Consider the following 16,049-nt stretch of genomic DNA (forward strand, 5'->3'; position numbering starts at 1 on the left):
ACATCTTGTTATTTAACTTTGATAAAGATGGGTGCAGTTTTTCTACCGAAAAAAAAAACATATGCAATTAAAACCGAGATTAACTGAGACAGTGTTGCGTTATTGCAGGTTAACAAGATTTTTAATTGAAATGAAAGTGAGAGGCAGGGAGATTCTATATTCCATATTCTATATCCATAACCACCACAAACATTACTGTATATGAAAGGTAAATGTCTTTTAAAAAGAATGCTGACAAAGCCTGTTATAAGGGTTGAATAGTGTTAATTGTGATATAACTGCCTTATGGGAATAAGACTAATTTAACTTTTTTATTCCTGAAGGTTCCACAATAAAAATAATGGCATAAATGAACAATTACATTTTTGACAGCAGACAGCACCATGAGTATTGTCCTAGGGCACATTTTAAACATCTATTTGCAGTTCTCAGTGAAGTTTAATTATCTATTAAAACCAATTATGAGCTGTTTGAGATATGTCAAATCCCCCAGGATGCCAAAATAAAGGCAAACCAATCATGGAAATCCAATGTATTGACACCAGGTACAGGGAACGGGTGGGCTTCTCCGGTTTTCTTTAACTGTTTGTTTGAAAATTTTAATTTAGTAATCGGCAATTATTTTCTCCCAATTTGGCATATCCAATTATTTTTAAGCTCAGCTCACCGCTACCACCCCTGCGCTGACTCAGGAGCGGCGAAGACGAACACACGCTGTCCTCAAAAGTGTGCCTTCTGAACAATAACATTACCAAATCTTATCCTGGGATGTAATTCCATTTTTTAACAGTCACAATTGTTGCTGGCATTTCCCAGTCTCCTTTTTCTCATGTGTTGCCAGTTGTGCTCAATGCATTTTTGAAGCGAGTACCTAATTTTCACTGAAGGCAGGGTGTACTTACAAGCCTTAAAAACACATTTTTATGACATTTCTGGTTTCCCCAACGTGTTGGGAGCAATAGACTGCACACATGTGCCGCTAACCCCTCCAGCTCACTCTGAGCATCTATACAGGACCATGATCTATTTTGTTTTAACTGTCTAGGCTATTAAGTAGGCCAAGTTAACAAATAATAATAATTTAAAAAAAAAAACACGCTAAAATCATTTTGATTCAATTAAAAATCATCTTTTATTCGCATTGTACACCAATGTTTACAATGCAGCAGCAAAATTTATTTTGTGTTACCAGTAGCCTACAGGCTAAATTAAAAAGAAAGTGTGCTAGGTATTCATTTGATTTTACTACTGTTCTGTATACTCAGTGTTCCGTGTTTCCGGTTTATTCCGACTTTTACCGAAAAATTACAGGATTTTTTTTTTAACTGGACGTTGTTTTTAATTTTTTATATCCATTTTTTGTCTATTCAATATTATCCCGCTACTATTTTCTAGGAAATACACAATAATTTGATTAAAATGCTGTTTTATTTTGACTCAGACATTGTAATAAGCAGCCCTACACTGTATCCTAGGATACAGCAGATGTTTAGAGGTCAGAGGATCAAATAACGTTCAACTGTGGTTCTCTGTCACTTCACAAACACACTATCACCTGATTATGTTGGCCAATCAAAGTCTGATTATTGTGGCAATTGCTAGGCATAGTAACTACTAGCTTGATCAAAAACTAAATTGAAATACTTAGACGAAAATATAATATTTTTAATGGATGAGGAATGGGGAGAAAATGTAAATCTGTTTATGAATATACATTTGAAAACAAGTGTTTCGAAGTATACAAAAATCAAAAATAGCATAAGTGGATTAGATGAGGCAGAGGATGCATAGCGCTGCAAATACTGCTGCATTGAGGTACATGTTCGCACTGACAGAATAAAAGAACACACTGAAAAGTAAGCGACACATTAAACTAAAACAAGAAAATGAACTGAGAGGCAAGCAATCCATTTATGCGACTTTTACACACACTTTAATACTGAAAACGCGGAACACTGTGTATACTGTATAGGCCTACTGTACAGATTTATATTTTTACATAATGTAATGTGTAGTTTACCCAAAACACACTAGTGTTATTTCAGCGCAATGATTTATATTTAAAATGCACTGAGCACTATAAATGTATGTGTGTACGATGTTATTGTATTGTTTTTAAACCCGACACCTCCTTATGTCGGACAAACATGTACGGATTAGCGAGGGGCTAATGTATGATTATGAAAAGCTTTTTGGGGGTGAAGGTGGGGGCCCCACTATAGAATATGATGGGATTAAACTGCCTTTCATTTATATATATATATATAAAAAAATAGGTCAAATTAAGACCCGGCCGACATAACAATGTTGGACACCAATGTGGAATATGCAGAGTTAAACAGAATCCTGCGTCAAGCCAGTATTACAAAGATGCAATAAAAAAAATAAAAATAAATAAAAACTTTGGTGATTGTCGTAAAATACTGGATTACAGTATTAATGAAAAAATACAGATATTTAACACAAACTGCAGTATGGACGTATCATATTCTGACATTCACGGAGTAGATCATTAAAATGCTGTTATTTTGGATAGAAATAACTTCTAGTTAATGAGAGCTCAACAATATACGTTGTTTAAAATCATTTAAATAAGCACTGCATTGAGTAAATTACAGGGTTTTTTGTTGTGTAATTATTGTCACCATATGAGGTGTGAAATCTGCATTTTGATGATCTGTAGCCAGGGCCGGACCCTATACAGCAGAATTGGGGCCCCCGCGAAGTCGCTGTTTGTTTGGGACATTTTACAAAAACTGCATGCAGGTGGACGGGTCCACTCGTTATTATTGATTGGTACTGAAAGAATGCGTAAATTGAAGACTAAGTAAAAGTTAGGAAATATCATCTTGCAGGTTTTTAAGAGCAAGCTTTGAAAGAGCGGGCTGGAAATGTCCGCTCCCCACTCAGCTCCAGTAACTACCCCGCTCTGCTCCCCCGCTCCATATACAATTGGCTCGCTCCTCTCCGCTCACACTCTGTCCCCAACGCAGGACCGGATTAACCACTACGCCAATAACACCTTGACATAGTATTCATAGGGCCAACAAAATATGGGTTAGTGTAGGGCCCCCCATGTCCTTTAATCCGGTCTGTAGCTCCAACATGCATTTTAAAAGCATATTTCATTTTCAGTAATATAACACATTGAAAACGTAAATAACAAAGGACTTTAATTTAAGGGACCTGTCACAAATACAAGTTGTTTTTCATGACATGTGCACTCTTTGTCAAGATTTTTAAATATACTTAAGTTAAAGTAAATATAATGCACTTATGTTTTTTTGTGTGTAAAATGTACCAAATATTAAACATTAACCTCAATAAAATAACTTTTCATAATAAAGCTACACTTGAACAAATCTTACAGAGCCTATTGGTACCAAGTATTCAAGTCACCCAGATTTATTTTAAAAGTTTGGTGCAGTGTCTCTCCAAACTCTCTTCTTCTTCCTCCTCCTCCTCAGATCTCCCATTCGTCTTCTGCCGACAGCTGACAAGGACTTGGCTGATCTCCCAGCATGCCTTTCTTCTTAAAGGCGTACAGCATCTATACATAAGAACATAAGAAAGTTTACAAACGAGAGGAGGCCATTCGGCCCATCTTGCTCATTTGGTTGTTAGTAGCTTATTGATCCCAGAATCTCATCAAGCAGCTTTTTGAAGGATCCCAGGGTGTCAGCTTCAACAACATTACTGGGGAGTTGGTTCCAGACCTTCACAATTCGCTGTGTAAAAAAGTGCCTCCTATTTTCTGTTCTGAATGCCCCTTTATCTAATCTCCATTTGTGACCCCTGGTCCTTGTTTCTTTTTTCAGGTCGAAAAAGTCCCCTGGGTCGACATTGTCAATACCTTTTATAATTCTGAATGCTTGAATCAGATCACCGAGTAGTCTTTGTTCAAGAATGAATAGATTCAATTCTTTTAGCCTGTCTGCATACAACATGCCTTTTAAACCCGGGATAATTCTGGTTGCTCTTCTTTGCACTCTTTCTAGAGCAGCAATATCCTTTTTGTAACAAGGTGACCAGAACTGAACACAATATTCTAGATGAGGTCTTACTAATGCATTGTAAAGTTTTAACATTACTTCCCTTGATTTAAATTCATCACTTTCAACCACAATATATCCGAGCATCTTGGTGGCCTTTTTTATAGCTTCCCCATTGTCTAGATGAAGTCTTTTCTGAGTCAACATAAACTCCTAGGTACCTTACACTTTTCTCTATTAAATGTCATTTTCCATGTGTCTGCCCAGTTCTGACCTTTGCGCTGCAACAGTGTTTGCCACTCCTCCTACTTTTGTGTCATCTGCAAACTTAACAAGTTTGCTTACTATACTAGAATCTAAATCATTAATGTAGATTAGGAATAGCAGAGGACCTAATACTGATCCCTCTGGTACACCACTGGTTACCTCGCTCCATTTTGAGGTTTCTCCTCTAATCAGTACTTTCTGTTTTCTACATGTTAACCACTCCCTAATCCATGTGCATGCATTTCCTTGAATCCCTATTGCATTCAGTTTGAGAATTAATCTTTTATGGTCAGGCTTATTGGTCGGTTGTTACCTGGTTCGGTTTTGTCTCCCTTTTTGTGGATCAGTATTACGTTTGCAATTTTCCAGTCTGTCGGTACAATCCCTGTGTCAAGAGACTGTTGCATGATCTTGTTTAGCAGTTTGTAAATAACTTCTTTCATTTCTTTGAGTACTATTGGGAGGATCTCATCCGGCCCAGGGGATTTGTTTATTTTAAGAGCTCCTAGTCCCTTTAACACTTCTGCCTCTGTTATGCTAAAGTTATTTAAAACTGGATAGGAACAGGTCGACATGTGGGGCATGTTGTCCGTATCCTCCTTTGACATTACCCACCCAATATCTCATAAGAAAAGCAATACTTTTTTTTTGTTGTACAATACCCGAAAATAATCGTAATATAAATAAAAGTAGCCTATATTGAAAACCCTGCAGAGGTAAATAACATAACATAACGTAGAGATTGGAGTAAAACTGCAACAAAGCCAAAATATAGTATAATCAATAAACGTGTATATTTCAATCAACAAAAACAAACAAAACCATAACTTCGACCCGGTATCTGAAAGCGCTTTACAGGAAGTATGCATCATCATCAAAAAAAAAAAAAAAAGTAAAACTACCAAATGAACATACAATTGTATTAATAATAGCAATAAATAACATAGTAAATATCAAGATAAGACAATTATAAAAACACAGGAAATAAGTAAAAAATACAAATAAATAAGAATGATAGATACAATACAAAATTTTGCAGATAAAAATAGATACCAGCAACTTTATATCTAAGTTAGGTTAAAAAAGCTATAAAAGTGAGTCTTTAATCTTTATTTAAAAATACTGACCGAAGCAGCGCCTCTAATAGAGGGAGGCAAAGAGTTCCACAGTCTGCGTGCTTTGAAGCTAAACACACTTTATCCTCTCCTTTCAATTTTACCTTTGGCAGGCACAAAAGTCCAGCGTTAGCCAACCTTAATGTGAGGTTAGTTTTTGCATTGTTTTTACTCCCAAAGTACAGTAAACAAATGTGTATCTGAACTAATCTCTGGAGTAGAATTTGCTTTTATTTCTGGTGTGAAGGCGAACAGTCATGGGTTCAGCTTGAGCACAATCTTGCTACCATATTAAAGCACAGAACCCTTGAACTGAAGCTTTTCAACTGCAGCAACACTGGAGTTTGACAGGAATACATATTGTCTGTAGGACATGTTGAAAGAACTAATGGAATATGTTGAAAGACAGTGGGTGTTTTCTTGCAGTTAATGAGCAGTTTTTAACCAAGTACTGGTAGACCATTAATATGGGGTCTGCTGGGGTGATACTAATCATTTAACAAATGAGTATCTTCTCATTCAAGACTAATTGTTTTGCCAACTGCTTTACAAAGAACGCCAAAAATTGGAAATTTTAACAGCTGACAAATGGTTACACGGTTAAACAAAGACAGACATCCATTTCCCCCAGATTAATTAATGTTGCATTTCCTGCATAACATCCTTTCAGTTAGTATGCTCTGAACAGAAATCACCATGCCTTCTGTTTTATGGGGCAATGTCTTTTTTTGTGAACACTCCATCTGTTCTCAATGCCAATTAATTCTGCATAGCCATTCTTACTGTCTGTGCCACAGTCTCTATCTATAGATTATCACCAGAGCAGGTTTTGCATTAGAAACCATAAAGTAACACTTTACAATCTCCATTGATGCAAAATATGCTCTTAATGGACAGGGTGGCACTGAATATCACTGTTTTGTCCTTATCAGCCAATAAACCAACCATACAATGACTCGCATTGTCAAGTGCGTCAAGAGCTGGCTGATTTATTCCACAAAACAGAGTAAGAGTATGGATTTATACCAACAGATTCAAGGAGCTGCCTGCCTGCTGATATGAGACAGACTACCAGAATCTCAATTACTTAACTGCATCCAAGAAACCAATGTCGAACTGTTCTTCAGAAACAAGAACTTTGTCTGGGTTTCAATAAGACAAACCCATTCAACCTCTACCCAGGGCTTCTATAAGTGGATCCATAAAGGATGCCATCTTTAAACGTGCAAACACCTCAGTTTAGTTTACTTATAATAATAATAAATGCTTAGAAATTCCACAAGCTATAAACTAACATTAGGCAGCAGACAAGTCTGTATAATTATAAACAACTTAGCATGCTTTGTTCAAAGAAAGTATACAAGCCCTTGTAAATAAACTAGAGTCCACAATGCACCTGATTGGACTCAAATTCTTGCCAAATGAATACTAAGTGTGTCTAAAATGCCTCGCTTGTTTATCATCATATTTTTTTCCTCTATGTGGAACAGTACGGTATAGTAAAAAGGTAAGCAAAGTTCAAAAAGGAGTTGTTGTTTCAAATGACGAAAGTAAGCTCGTTCTTTGTGAATCTAAAGAAGTTTTATTGCCAGGATAATATGTGATTTTGTTTTTGTTCTTGGTTTGCTTGTGTAAGTTACCTGTAGATTTGTACAATATTTGATAAAAGTGAGCAGCTGGTGTGTGCGGAAGAGTGTGCTTCATGTTAACTAGCCATGAGGTTTTCCAAATGCTCTGTATTCACCCACCAAAGCACAGGTGTTCAATTAATTTTTAATTATGTATCACATTTCTTTCTACCTTACAAAAATTGTGTTTTTTACTGCTTAGTACTGCGGTAATGTTTAGTATCAAAGTGAAAGGTAATGCTTTTTAAAAAAAAAAAAAAAAGATTTAATGCCAGTGTTTGGTTTTTTTTGACAAGGCCCTGTCCATCATATAAATGGTGCTGTTCAGTTTACTGCAGATAGTTTACATGTTTACAAAAAAAAAAAAAAACAGTGACAGCCTTAGTCCATAATCTGTGGCAGGAATGACAGCAGCGGTGCTTCTGTGACAGCCAGTCCCATGGCAGCTGGGATTATGAGACACACCTGTGGCAGCAAGTGAAGCACTCTACCTTCCTAACGTGGTGTCTAGAAATAACTAATTACAGTCAGTTTTACTAAAAACCATAAAACTGAAAATTAGCATATTAGTCACTGTAAAAAAAATAGTCTGATGTGTTTGCATGAGCAGTTATAGAGCTTTTAAGGTGTCAGATTCCTTGATGGCACTGCTAACACAACACTGCCTGCAACATCAATAGGCAATACAAAATATAACTGGATGCCTACAACTTTATTTTTAAGGTGTAGAGGAAGTTACAAACACATCTGCTGGACAAAATAATACAAATGTGGCCCTTCTACAAAGGATCAGTTTAGTTGCATCCAGACAATAAAGAAACAGCCCTCCCAGCATTATTTATATTCTTAGTTCATGATTCCAGAGTTCCCCTCGGTGCTCTGAGTCTCCTTAACAAGTATCCAGGGAGCACCGGAGCAAACCGCGGTAATTTACAATGCTGGACTCGTATTGATCTGTTTTCCTTCTCTGGCTTATCACACAAGAGCTACAGTGCCGTCATTCATTACTCAGATGAGAGGTCTGTAGGGAGAAGAGAGAGAGTGAGTCTGAAACAGACTGGGGAAAGTGAGAGAGGGAGAAAAACAGAAATTCTAATAATACCTTGGCCTGTAGGCTGATTCATGAACCAGGTGTCATTCATTAGATGAGTGCACTGTCGCAAAAGCCAGCATTGTTGGACATATAGCTTCTATTTCTATTTGAATATTTATTTTCAAAAATGTTGGCTGCCATCCTGCTGGACGGCACGTGTTGTTTTGCCATGTTTGTTCTTTTTTTTCATCCTGGGTGAGAAACTATGTGATATTGTCATCACCTGCTTTCTGTGCTTCAGAGTTATAAAGTAAGGGAGGAGTAAAAAGGACAAAAAAGTATTTGTAGCTACATGATCTTTAAGACCAAATAGCTTAGAAGTGCAGTGAACACACTCTGACAGCTAATTAAGTCAGACAGATACATCCCCATACTTATCATCATACTGAGGTAGCAACTGAAGATGCATGGTGTAAAGATGGGCAAACTGGTTTGATGTTAATCCAGCCCACTAGTTAACCCATGTTACTCTGGATACACCCAATGTTCTTCCAGTGTTGGCAACTCCACAAAGCAGGAAGTCATCAGAGAAACCTCACAAAGTCGCTAGATGTTGTTATTTATATATCCTAAAGTCGCCAAAAATGTCACTAGACAATTTATCACTCCTCTCGGAATAGCTTAACCATTAAGAGTAAACACCAATGTAAACAATATTAAATGTAATGATGGTTGATCATTTTTAAACATTTTATATTTGTCTGGATTATCTACCTATACAGAGTCAGTGTGATGTGATTTATTAACATTAACATTATGCATCCCTTATCACGGATTTAGTACATTTATGTTTGTTTAAATAATTGATGTCTTTCGCTTCCGTTTACAAGGGGGCAGCTGAAGTTATTTGCATTACGATTAGCAGGTCACTCGGGATCTCTTTGGTTCACAGCCGCAACCAGCTCCGCAGCAACTTTTCAAAGCTGTGCTGGGCTGTGCAGGATCTGCACAGATTTCTGTGGGTGGAGTTGAGTGACATCACGCAGCAGTCCTCGAAGAACGTGCATCTCTGTGATTCTGTCTAGAACTGTGGAGATCTGAACCACAAGAACACCACCACTGTACTACAGGATGGGAGAAGCGTGGTGTATTGTGTGGCAGCAGTGTAGAGTAGTGGTTAGGGCGCTGGACTCTTGACCAGAGGGTCGTGGGTTCAATCCCAGGTGGGGGACACTGCTGTTGTACCCTTGAGCAAGGTACTTTACCTAGATTGCTCCAGTAAAAACCCAACTGTATAAATGGGTAACTGTACGTAAAAAATAATGTGATATCTTGTAACAATTGTAAGTCGCCCTGGATAAAGGCATCTGCTAAGAAATAAATCAAATTTAGCTACTTGCATCTGATGTTGTGATGATGTTGTCGGCAGTGAAAGTCGCTACATTTGTCACTAGTCGCTTTGACATTGTTTTTGTCGCTAGGGAAACCCAAAAGTCGCTAGATCTAGCAACAAAATCACTAAGTTGGCAACACTGTGTACTTTTACACAGCTCTCTACCCTGTGGAGTACAAACCAATAGATGGCGCTAAAGATCATCTATGTTTCTTAAAGTTACGGTAACTAATTAGTAAAGGACCATTACACCAGCCGTCAGACTCAGAGGCTGAGGCTGTGACTTTATATTAGTCTATTTATTTATTTATTTATTATTATTTAGCAGACGCCTTTATCCAAGGCGACTTACAGAGTCTAGGGTGTGTGAACAATGCGTCAGCTGCAGAGTCACTTACAATTACGTCTCACCCGAAAGACGGAGCACAAGGAGGTTAAGTGACTTGCTCAGGGTCACACAATGCGTCAGTGGCTGAGGTGGGATTTGAACTGGGAACCTCCTGGTTACAAGGCTGTTTCTTGAACTCTGGGAGCTTCTGGAGAGAGTCCAACTGTGAATTTGAAAAGTTTTAAATCCAGGTATTTGAATGTTAAATTACATTCTTGTACCTTAACCAGATTGCTGCTGTGATTTAGATGTTTAACTGGTCTAAAAGATCAGGGGGTACTTGCTTTGGATACAGATGTCTGCTGTTCTTGAGAGCAATTTGTTTTGCTATGGCACGGAGGAGTTTTTGCATAGTTTTAGTTCTTCATGCTTTCTTACCCTTTCTTAATCTCATTAGAATTTTTATTTGATGTTTTTTTTTTCTTGGTTGTTTTTTATTGAAGCATCCCAAGCAAAGGGGTTCAAAAATGCTTGGGTGACACCAAACTCAAAGTATCAGACTACTAATGAGACACTTTTGAGTTGACTCAAAGCTTGTGTTCTGGAACCTGGCTTAATAAGTTTTAATAAATATTCTGTGTTCTTGTATCTATTTAGCCTTGTTGAGAGAGTTTTCATATTGAGATTCTAATGATTTACATGATACATGACTTGGAACATTTAATCCACTAATTCCAAAACAAAAATCTATATGAAATCCTAATTAGTTATCAGAAAACAAAAACTACTGGAATTGTGTTGTGCATATAAACACAGAAACACAGTGATGCTCACAGCCTAGCTTTAGGTCTGTGACAGACATTTGTGATGCCTATGCAACACATACACGAAGCAGCATGGTGGCTACACATATACAGCTATGGTCAAAGGTTTTGCATGACTTAACATTTTAGAATTGAGACATAATTTATATATATATATATATATATATATATATATATATATATATATATATATATATATATATATATATACCTACTGTAGATATTTTATTTAACATCATGTAATAAAAAAAAAGCTACAAAAGTATATATTACAAAAGTCTACCGGAAGATCTAATAGTAGTAGAGTATTTCACGTTAGATTTCAAAATGTCACATTTTTCAATTTTTGTTAGTTATATGAAAAACTACAAAGCGGTATGTAATTCAATATGTAAACGTAACAATATTCAGCAGGTTTCATTCGACTTTTATGAAGCAAAATTAGTGAATTATATAGGGTGATGCAAAACTGTTGTTTTTAAGTATAGCTACATATATAAAATATGTATGTCTATAATATAGGTATCTAGTACCTATCAATATGACTATGTATATATATAAGGCATGGGAGTATAGTGTTTTATCTATTATACTATCTCTATAAAACTATGTACAATGCAGATGCAATTTCATACATCAGTATGTCTATGTACATAAAGTATCTTGTCCTTCATATTTGTACCCCATGGTTTAATGCCTCATGTAGTAGCAGACACATCAAGCATAGGAATTGAAATTAATTTCAAAAGTGACACCTAACACTTGCAGCTCTGCCTCAGCATTGCATTTGCCTTGCAGCTTGTTCCATTTTGCTTGGCACACATTACAAATGTAATAATACCAGTAAAGAATGAGTTGTAAATTAAGATTAATTATACCAAATGTAGAACTGCAGAACCCTCTGACTCTGCCTTTATTGCAACAGTATGCTCTCATGCTGGACTGTATAATACAATGGAACACTGTATTGTGATTTTCAGAGTAATTTCCTTTAAAATGATTTTATTGGCAGGTATGATGTGAAACCAGAAAAGCCTTTAATTAATGTGTTAAATTCAAGAAAAGCTGTCTTTCCTCCATCTTTATGGCATTGCTTTTCCTCCATTAATGGCAATTAACGTCTGCATTGAGTGATTTAAAAGCATCTTGGAAGTGAATGTGCCTTCACCTGGGATGCTGAAATTTCATTGTTGCACTGTAAACTGACAATGAAAATAAGTCATGGAAATAGCAACCTTAAGAGCTACCGCTGTGCATAATAGTATATGTATTTATTATTGTTATTTTTGTTGTTGTTTAATCAGAGATTACTTCTTGCCCAGCATCACAATCCCACAATTCACTGCAGAGGTTCCTAAGGACATGTGCAAAGTAAAATGAAAATAATTTTATGTCGAGAGAACAAAGGTAAGGCAAATAATCACAGATAAAATAGTGGTTTTATTTAGTTTGATCGCAAAAGATTGTATATTAAATCACACTGCCAGATTTTGTATTTTTGTATTCTTTTTTTAAAATAATTTAGTGTGCCCAACTCTATTACTCCCGATTTTCTACCCAATTTGGAATGCCTAATTATTTTTTCTCCTCACTGCAGCAATTCCCCACACAGCTCAGGAGAGCTGAAGGTTCAGTTGGCATCCTCCGATCCCATGATCAAGCCATCTTTTTCTTTTATACCCAGGAACTCAAAAGCAGATGCCAGCAAGCTGCCGGCCTCTGGAGGACAAAGGCCTGCCCGCAGGTGCCTGCTCTGAGCTCACTGGGTGCTTGGCCAGCAGGGTTCGCTTTGTTGTAAAAACCTTCAATCTGCACTAAAGGAACCTGAATTTCTCATTGCTTCTGAGACACTGAGAGGATTCATGGAAGGCCCCTTTTTAATTTTCTCAATGTCCACATCAATATATGATCTGAAGCTTGGAAAGACATCAGGATGTGGTCCTCCCTCCTGCAGCATTGGAATGGCAATTTCCTCTTTTGTGACCACTTAATTTCTGCCCCCCACGACCTGTCACTTCCTCCATCGGTTTTGGCGGCGTTTTCCACAATCAATGGTTGTCCAGTGCTTGGCCTCCGGTAATCCAATCTCTATCCCATCAGAATAAATCCACAGCCATCCTTGGACTATTCCCCACAGTCATCACAGCCTATCTTTTGGGCCCAATATGGCAGAAAAAAAAACATCTTATTCTTCTGCGATAATCAATCTACTGTGCATGTTATTAATAAAGGCCGTTCTTCTTCCCCTCTCATTATGCAACTCCTGCACTGCCTCATATTTATTTCAGTTACTAATAATTTAATCTTGCAAGCCCCCCATCTTCCAGGTATAACTAATAATGCTGCCGATGCTCTTTCTCGCCTACAGATTCCCCGGTTCAGATGTCTGTTTCCCTCGGCTCATCCTTTCCCCCTGACTGTTTCTTCATTCAGTGATCTAATACTAAACTAAAGTCTTCTCTTTGTAATCTCCTCATTTCTGCACAATACTATATGGCCGCCATCCTCACTCCTCCTATGCAACTGGCTGGTCCACCTTCATGACCTTCTGTAAGCAAAATAGAATATCCCCTTTAACCAGGATGTAATTCTATCTTTTCTCATTCAGCTGCACCTCTCCCTAGGAACTCTCAAATCTAGTAGCTGGCATTCAATACCACTATCGTCTCTCATCTATTCCTGCTGTTCACTTTCTCCATCAGGGGATGGCGAAGAGTGCCCCTCCTCATCCTTCTTCCCCGTCTCCCCATCACTACTTGCATCTCTCAATCCTCTGTTGAGGCTGTTTTTCTCCTTTTAATGATATAGTCATGAAATCTCTGTGTCTGTCTTCATTCTTTGGTTTTCTCCGCAGTTCTGAATTCGCTGTCCTCTCTTTCAGTTTTCCATCCCACAAAACAATACCACACCTCCCCGCTGTGGCATAAGCACTCCTTGCTTTTTTCCCTCCAGCCTAGTAACCCTGCCTGTATTTCAAAGACCTACCTGGAACACAGTAGCGCGTACACTTTAATATGCAGATCCCCGCCCCTGTAGTCAGTGGAATACCAATCCCAAACTGACAAGTGTTGCTACAATTCATTTGACTCGAGTGACCGGGATCTACATACTCACACTTCCACCCCTCACCAAGGTGACACCCCTCATAAAGATGACTTCTGTCATGGTGTGACGGGGTGCCTGCCCCATATTTATATATATTATTTTGCTGTTATGATCTATTACCGTTTTTATGTATATATGTATTTGTTCCGTATATTATTAATATGATTTTGCATTTGTGTCCTTTGGATTGGCAGGGAGGGAAATTCCTCCCTGCCAAAATACATGTGAGAATGTGGCTGGAGCCTTAATTGAGTAATTGTTAATTATTGATTAATTGGGCTCCAGCCACAAACTATAAAAGTCAGGAGAGATCCTTTGCCTGGGGAGAGAGCTAAGAGGAGGAGTGTAAAACAATACTGTGAGTATAAAGACGATTGCTACCAACTGAGACATTTGGGTACTCGTTTTAGTTTCAAGATTACTTGTTTTGTTCTGTTTTACTTTGGCCTACGTGCCGTTTGTTTTCTGTGTTTAAAAGTATTTTGTTTGTGTTAATTTTTCGTTGTTAAATAAATACACTGCGCTGCCACGCAGTTTCAGCCCCATACGTCTGTTTCCTGAACATTGCTTCCTGGTCTGTGTTGTCACCACACACGCCACTCAAGCCTACCTTGTGACACATGGTCACATGATCTTGGTAAGGGAAGTCCCGACTTATCTTGGCGCCTTCTACTGTCAGGAGGCTGAATTACAGACCGAAACCCCTTTGACTCATCACAGCCTTATTCAAATGATCTCCTCTTTCTTCGTATCTCTGCCAGGGTCAATTCGTACACCTCCGTAAACTCATTCTCCTTTGTCCTAGTTCCTTATCAAAAAAGTGGGATGCTGGTCTTTCACTGCAATGGAATCTTGAATTCGGTCTTCACTTCCTGATATTTATTTGGCCCAACAGAATATTGCTGGTATGCCTGGAGTGGGGGCTATGTCTCCACCAGGACCAGCAGAGGTTTCCTCCCAATAGAATGGGGGGGGGGGGTATTCCTCTCTGCTGAGTGGGTGAGATTACTCCTTAATTATTATTTTTTTAAATCCTCCAGTATTGATTGTCACTAATTACCCTATGTTTCTTTACTAACCCTTATTTTATTTGTATTTTGCATTAGCGGCGCAGATGCAGGGAGCTGGTCTCGACCTCCAAGAAGAAGGTTTTCGAGAGTCACAGGGGAACCCCGGCCAAATCTATGTTATCAATCTATCATTCTAGGTTCATACATGCTCTCCCTGAGCCAGGGGGAAACCCTGTATTTCTTACTAACAACTTGCTTACATCTATGCCAGTGTTCCTCTCTGTTCCCTTTGCATGTTCATTTCCTTCTCTCTTTCAAAATTCCTGTCGCCCCGTGTGCCTCTGGCTCGAAGCGCATGTGTTCCTTGTTCGTCAGGGCGACTTCTAGGCTTCTCAAATGTATCCTCCATCCTTCTCTTGCTTCCCAGCCTTGGAGGCTGATCAATTTAGTCTTGCCTCCATGAGGACGGCTCTCTGCGAGCTAAGTGGAAAGCATTTCATCTTCCTAAAGTTGCAATCATATAATTCCTATTTTCAAGTCCCAGGGCTTATTCCTTGCAGCCCTTGCTACTGTTCCATCAATTTTGGGTGTACCTAACTGACCAGATGCTACCAGGACTTCTGTATTTTTTTTAAGGAATTATTCAACTTAAACAACAAGGTCAGCACATTGAAGTCCTTTCTTCAGAAAAGCATATGCTCACACTGCATGGACTCAGCATATCTATTTCATGCTTAGATTGCCGGCTGTGAACGGTGTATTAAGCATCTGAGCAAAGCTATCGGTCAAAAAACTGTTAAAATAGCAACTTATAAAATCTTTGCTTAACATGACAATGAAAAGAAAATTCAAATGGGAGTTTAGGGGGTTATCTTCCTGTCGTCATTCTGGGTTGAATATATGCTTCTGAAAACTGATTTTTTTTAATGATCTGATTTTCTGTTTTCTGATGCAAAGCTGTCCTACGCCAATGAAAACAAAAATCTAAACAAGTCTGTTCACATACTTATAAGATAGGGCTGGGGAGATTTAAACATGTTCACCCCAATTTGAAACAGCATTTCAAAGCCTTCTAGAATGCTTATATATATATATAACAAGAAAGGGTTGTTTTGTTATCAGCAATGCTGAGTGTTGATACAGAACCTTATCATATGAATACTGTCTTTATCGAAATAGACAATGGTAAGGATTCTGAATCTCTTGCAGCCCAAATCAGGGTCACAGGGGAACTAAACTGTGAAATTTTGCGCTTGTTTCAAAAGCGACATTGGTTGTTGGTTGTGTGTAGAGTGCCCTTTTGTTTGCTTTAAGATGTGTCATCTTGTTTGGATAAGAAAACCAAGCAGTGAAA

The 16,049-nt window shown here is 38.0% G+C and overlaps 1 long non-coding RNA gene across 1 annotated transcript; it reads left to right on the forward strand.

Moving 5' to 3' along the window:
- Positions 1 to 9,948: 9,948 nt before the first annotated feature.
- Positions 9,949 to 14,637, forward strand: LOC131736959 (uncharacterized). The gene is made up of 3 exons (XR_009328548.1): positions 9,949 to 10,007; positions 11,885 to 11,987; positions 12,178 to 14,637. It is a non-coding gene; the product is annotated as an uncharacterized LOC131736959 (long non-coding RNA).
- Positions 14,638 to 16,049: the final 1,412 nt, after the last annotated feature.

The sequence above is a fragment of the Acipenser ruthenus genome, chromosome 4 (assembly GCF_902713425.1).
Source record: "Acipenser ruthenus chromosome 4, fAciRut3.2 maternal haplotype, whole genome shotgun sequence".
NCBI lineage: Eukaryota > Metazoa > Chordata > Actinopteri > Acipenseriformes > Acipenseridae > Acipenser > Acipenser ruthenus.